Genomic DNA, 5,428 nt, shown 5'->3' on the forward strand with positions numbered 1-5,428 from the left:
CTGGCATCAGGGCGCATCCCTCTCTCTCCAGGGTCTCACTCGTGCAGGAGTGGGAAAGAGCTCCCAAAACAGAGCCCACCGCGGGGCGAGGGCCGTGTTTCAGGCAGTGACGCTGCGTTTTAAACTGGGTTTTAAACAAACCCACGCTCGGCCGACTCCCCCAGGCCTTCCGGACCCTTTGGACCCTTGGAAGGAATTAATCTGTGGCCCCTGTCACTGCCCTCGATTGTCCACGCAGGAGCCGGGTGATGGGAGGGGCGGGGGGAGTTGCTAGACGTGGGAGCGGCTGCTTCCTTCCGTGAACAACTGTGTGGAGTTCTTGGAAGGGGTCCATGTGCTTGAAAAGGATGTCTCAGCGGGTCCCAGGTAGGAGGGGGCCCGGGAATGGGGGCGGGGGAGACTCAGGTCTAGGGCCCTCCCTTGCCCTGGCCCCCCTCCACCATCTGGCTCTCAATGCCCCCCCAGGCTCACACACACACACACACACACACACACACACACACACACATACACACACACATACACACCAGGAAATGGGTGTTGGTGGCTCGGTTGGTGGCCAGCTGAGAGAGAAGCAAGGGGACTGGGTAGCAGCTGGGCCTCAGGCCTCTGCCCCTCCTTGACCCTGGGCTCAGCCTGGCTTTGGGTTTGGAGGCGAAGAGGGACGGAGGACGGACAGGAGAGCCCAGCTGCTGCTCTGACCTGAGCTGCTCCGGGGACCGGGAGACGTTTGTGATGCGGCCTGAGCCGCCCGTGCCCCCAGCCCCACTTCCTGGTGGGGCCGGGCAAGCGGACACCTCTGGGGGCGGCACACTTCTCTGTGGGTGGGCTCAGGACCACGCTGCTGGGCTGGTGGGAGGGAGTGGCCCTGCTCAGTACTGGCCTCCACGGCCTCCTTTAAGAGCCTCCCTGGACTAACCTCCTCTCTCGGAATGTGTTCTTTTGACGGGAAGGGGGTGTTTCCAGCTCTGAACTTTCACTGCCCCGGGGAGTTAAGAGTTGACTGGGTTTCGCCAAATGGTCTGAAAATCCCTTCTAATGATAACATTCCAGCGTGGGAGGCCCTGTTAACCGCCAAGCAAGAACCACCTGCAGAGCCAGCGGCCTTGGGCAGGTCCGCCTCAGGCAGGGGCCTGGGCGCTGGCGGCCGACCCCACCCGGGGAATGCATCTGCGTCCCCCCACTCACCGCTCTGTGCTCTTGGGTAAGGGGTTCCCCTTGCTGGGCCCCGGGTCCTGATCTGCCAAATGGGGTGACACCTGGTCATGGGCTGGAGGGGTGATGGATAAGGAAACACACCTGTGCACACGAAGCAGCCATTAGCTGCGTCATCAGCAGCCGGTGCGCCATTGCCACGGGCGGCCCCGCGCCTCCATCCGCCCTGGCCGGGCTCTGCAGCATGCAGAGGCTCCCAAGGAGGGAAGGTGGGAAGCAAAGTGGAGCGGGGTGTCGGCATTTACCGAGGATCCCCTTTGCCCTCACACCAGCCTCTGGGGTCTGCATTGCCATCGCCCTGCAGTTAGTGAAGGATGGAGCTGGGGCTGGTCTTGGGTCCTTCTGCCTCCACTGCTGGTGCCCCTTTCACTGGATGGGGTACAGGGCAGGACTCTTTCTCAGGACAAGTGCCCGCGTGAGAGGGGCTGAGCTGAGGCTCTGGAGCCAGGATCAGCTGAGGGGTTACAAGGTTGGAGCCCAAGAGCAGGCACAGGGGATGAGAGCCTCAAGGTCAGAGGGACACGATGAGGGCTCAAGAGGTGTGATGGGGTGGGGAGGGCTGCCGCCCAGCCTGGGTGCGAGAAGCAGGGAGGGAGGGCTTCCTGGAGGAGGGGGTACCTGAGCCAATGAAAGGTATGTCAGAGTTATCCGGGGAGAAAAGGGGAGAGCACATTCCAGGGCATCGGGAACAGAAGGTGCGGTGGGAAATAACCTTGAATAGCCTTGGGCTTCCCTCTTGGGCCCTCGAGCGGACTGGTACCTGACTTCCCCTTTCCCACCCACTTACTGTTAGCTCTCTATTTTTATTTGTCTTGATTCCCAGTCCGGATGAGTTAAGACAGTTCTCACATCTGTCCCCTTCCTCTAGCCCGAACACACAGCAGCAGCCGGACCACAGCTTCCTGTCTGTCTTCACCCAGAGGAGGAGCGTGGCCGCCCAGCCGTGTGGACCCTGACCTGGCACCTCCCTGTCTGCACAGCAGCTCTGCAGCCACAGGCGCCTACACAGGAGTGTATACAGGTTCCTGGCGCCTAGGCCAGCGTGTCCCAGGTCTCCCTTCTACCATCCTTCTCTTCCCGGAATTTTCTTTAAGGGAGACCCTTCTTGGGGGGCGGTTGAGTTTCAGAATGGGCATCCCCTTGGCCACCAGCCCATCAGGACCCCTGAGACAGCCCACGAGGCGGTGGGCTAGCTTCCCTTTTTCCTTTTGAAGTCACACGTTTCATCCTCATTCTCATTCTCTCAGCCTTTTTCTAGCTCCAGGCCACCTTCTCAGGGATTAGGGTCTGGGATAGTTGGTTGGTATTTGAATTTGGAGAAGTATCTTCACTGCAATCGCATTATCTTAAGAGGGCCTGAGTCAGCCCTCTCCCATACCTGTCTGGCCCCATTTCTTTCCTGGTCAAAGTCCTCTGCCACTTGGCAGGATCCCCAGGATAGATGCCAGCTTTCCCGATCTGACCCTGCCCACCAAGCCCAGGCATGTGTGGAGCCCACACCATGCGCTGGGTGCTGTTCCAGGGGTGCGGACAGAGCAGGGGGCACCAGACACACATCTCTCACCAGCTCCCACGGCTACAGGACCCAAGTGCTGGTTCGTGGGCCTCTGCACACACCATACTGTTCCCTCTGTGTAGCCTGCCGTGCTGTGCCGTGCCCTCTGTGCCTTTTCTTCCCGGAAAATGCCTCTTCACCCTTCGAGGTTAGTTTCAGGGGTTCTCCTCTTGCCTGAGTCTCCCTGGGTCACTCCCCCGATTCCACACACCCTCTGCTTCCTTCCCTCCACTGAACACACGTTTGCTGTGCTGGGAGCCCGGCGGGGTGGGGTGGGGTTGGAGGTGGGGGGGTAGGTGGAGTCTATATTTTGTATTTTATTCTTTGTGTTCCCAGTTCTTATTACAGGACCAGGCACACAGTAGGTGCTCAATAAACAGAAATGAGGAAACTGAGGCTTGGGAGGTAAAGGGAGGTCCTAGGTCAGACAGCTAGTTAGAGGGGCTTGGATGTGGAATAGTTTACCTCTGATTTCTATGTGGTAAACATTCTTCCTTCCACATGCTGGTCCCCTCATTTCCTGGAGAAAACTGTTTATTCATACTCATGCTTTTCTTTGCTAACAGGTATGTGATTGTACTTTCCCAAGAAATGTTGAAGCTTGGCTTACATTTCTTTTTTGTTGTTGTTTGTTTGTTTTTTGCGGTACGCGGGCCTCTCACTGTTGTGGCCTCTCCCGTTGCGGAGCACAGGCTCCGGACGCGCAGGCTCAGCGGCCGTGGCTCACGGGCCCAGCCGCTCCGCGGCATGTGGGATCCTACCGGACCGGGGCACGAACCCGTGTCCCCTGCATCGGCAGGCGGACTCTCAACCACTGTGCCACCAGGAAAGCCCTAGGTTAGTTTTTTGGGTTTTTTTGCTTGTTTGTTTGTTTTTGGCTTACATTTTTGTGTGGAGCACCAGCTAACCTCTACCTCAGAATCTCTGTGAGGCAAAAGAATTTAAACATTTTTTAAAACGTTGTAACCTGATAAAGCGCATCTGAAGGCTGCAGACTGCATCAGAGAGCCAGTGTCATATGCCCACTGCGTGTGGATGTTTGTGTTATGTATGTGTGTCAACATGACCCGGTCCCTACATGCCATCAAGTCGGGGGACAGGCCCTGTAGACAATTCCTGTAAACGATGATAGTAGAAGATAACACTGATTGCACCTGACCAGCGATGGTGGTCTATGTGACCCTGGACCCTCAGAACAAACTTGAGAAGCGGTACTATTATCATCCCCACTTTATAGTTGAGAAACCGAGGCCCGGAGAGATGAAGTAACTTGTCCAAGGTCAAATACTTAGCAAATATTGGAATCAGGATTTGCAGCAGACAATTGAGGATGAAGACGCTGTAATCCAGAATAGAGGGCTCTGCCCTGCTTCCCACGGGGGCAGGAGACAGGGTAGGGCAGGTGCAGGCCAGAGCAGGGAAAGTGCATCCCAGGCAGCCTGCAGGGAAGCCTGAAAGTGCCACACACCTGGGGGATGCTGACGCGTCTGAGGAGTGCAGGAGGGGCCCAGGGAGAGGTGGAGCTGGAGCGCTCAGTTGGGACCCCAGGGTTTGACTTTTAATGCAGGGATGAGAAAAGGCTGGTCTGTCCAGTTATAATGCCCACATGCTGTCATCTGGACACAAACCCTGCTACTGACCACCAGAACCCTTTCTCCCCTTCTTCAAGGGACAAAGAAGAACGCTGAATATCCCACACATTTGTCCCCTACTTTTGTTGTTGTTACTGTGAGGTTTTTTACTTGGAGACCATTTCACTTTCACATCAACCAACAAGTCCTCAATAAACTGGTTGCATTTGTGTATTTATATCTACATATAAAGGTATTACATCACATCACAGATGGTTCTGAAGCAGCATAGGAACAAGTGTCGAGAAAGCTGTGCACCTGGGCACTAAACCATCTGGGGAGATGTGTGAAATAGAGCGGGGTCACAGTTTTTATTGAAAACTTTTTGGCCATTTGTGTACCTTCTTTGGAGAAACGTCTATTCAATCCTTTGTCCATTTTTTAATTGGGTTGTTTTGTTATTGTTGAGCTGTGGAATATTTATCCCTTATCAGATATATGATTTGCAAACATTTTCTCTTATTCTGTAGGTTGCCTTTTCACTTTTTTCAGAATGCCCTTTGTAGCAACAAAAGTTTTTAGTCTTGATGAATTCATCTACTTTTCTTTCATGGCCTGTGCTTTTGATGTCAGATGCAAGAAATCATTGTCAAATCCAATGTTATGAAGCTCCCTATATGTTTTTCAAAAAAATTCTGGTTAATACCTAAACCCCTGCTAAAATGCCCAAAGAAGTGTCGATAGACTGCAGTCCTCTAAAATGCCATTAAAAAATCATTTATTGAGGCGAAATTCCATTCCAGAAAATTAACCATTTCAAAGTAGTTTAGTGTCATTTAATAAATTCACAACGTTGTGCTCGTCCCCTATTTTTGCATCAGTACTTTATGGTTTACAAACTATTTTCATACCTATTTTCCCACTTGATCTGCACAGTAATCCTGAGAGCTGGACAGAACAGCAAACAAATTACACAGGCTGGGGCGGAAGAAGGGGAGGGGTAACCTACGCATGAAATTCTGTTGCAAGGCGGGCACCATGTCAGCAGGTTCCATAACTGATCTGAGCTCTGCTTCCCCTGGCTCTA

At 53.8% G+C, this 5,428-nt stretch overlaps 1 long non-coding RNA gene across 5 annotated transcripts; it reads left to right on the plus strand.

Moving 5' to 3' along the window:
- The first annotated feature begins 258 nt into the window (after positions 1–258).
- Positions 259–5,428, plus strand: LOC141276957 (uncharacterized). 5 transcript variants are annotated; one of them, XR_012327443.1, is made up of 4 exons: positions 259–366; positions 1,054–1,204; positions 2,084–3,607; positions 4,338–5,427. It is a non-coding gene; the product is annotated as an uncharacterized lncRNA (long non-coding RNA). The 5 variants fall into 5 exon arrangements; XR_012327444.1 differs by lacking the exon at positions 259–366 and adding an exon at positions 422–775; XR_012327446.1 differs by lacking the exon at positions 1,054–1,204 and having other exon boundaries at positions 271–366; positions 4,338–5,428.

This window comes from Tursiops truncatus, chromosome 17 (genome assembly GCF_011762595.2).
Source record: "Tursiops truncatus isolate mTurTru1 chromosome 17, mTurTru1.mat.Y, whole genome shotgun sequence".
NCBI lineage: Eukaryota > Metazoa > Chordata > Mammalia > Artiodactyla > Delphinidae > Tursiops > Tursiops truncatus.